General features: G+C 47.4%; 1 non-coding gene across 1 annotated transcript in view; it reads right to left on the reverse strand.

Annotated features, from left to right (window-relative positions):
• The window catches only part of LOC123687295, a 1,906-nt gene extending 1,877 nt beyond the window's left edge, over positions 1 to 29 (reverse strand). Inside the window, exon 1 of the ribosomal RNA XR_006749028.1 lies at positions 1 to 29. This exon is cut by the window's left edge and continues 1,877 nt beyond it. This is a non-coding gene — a ribosomal RNA (small subunit ribosomal RNA).
• Between the last annotated feature and the right edge of the window lie 342 nt (positions 30 to 371).

The following is a 371-nucleotide window of genomic DNA, read 5'->3' on the forward strand; positions in this document are numbered from 1 at the left end:
ATATGACTACTGGCAGGATCAACCAGGGAACTGCGTGCTTATACGATCGGTCCACGAGATTGCCGGTATGGCCAAACCCGTTCGCCTCTCGTCATGTGGCACTAGCCATGTCGATTGACTTCGACTAGCGCCGCACATCAGTAAGTGCAAGTCCTCGACGAAACGACGTAACAGCCCCCAGTCAGCATGAGACTCAAGCTATATATACATCATCATCATCTCGGACAAAACACCGATCAAAAATGAGAAAGTTTCTAGAAACAATCCCTCGCCAAGGCGTCCATATATAATACGAACCCCCGGCTATCAACTAATTTCTTATACACATTCCATCTCGACCCTTCGCTATACATGTGAATATAACGACACGG

The sequence above is a fragment of the Harmonia axyridis genome, chromosome X (genome assembly GCF_914767665.1).
Source record: "Harmonia axyridis chromosome X, icHarAxyr1.1, whole genome shotgun sequence".
Taxonomy (NCBI): Eukaryota; Metazoa; Arthropoda; class Insecta; order Coleoptera; family Coccinellidae; genus Harmonia; species Harmonia axyridis.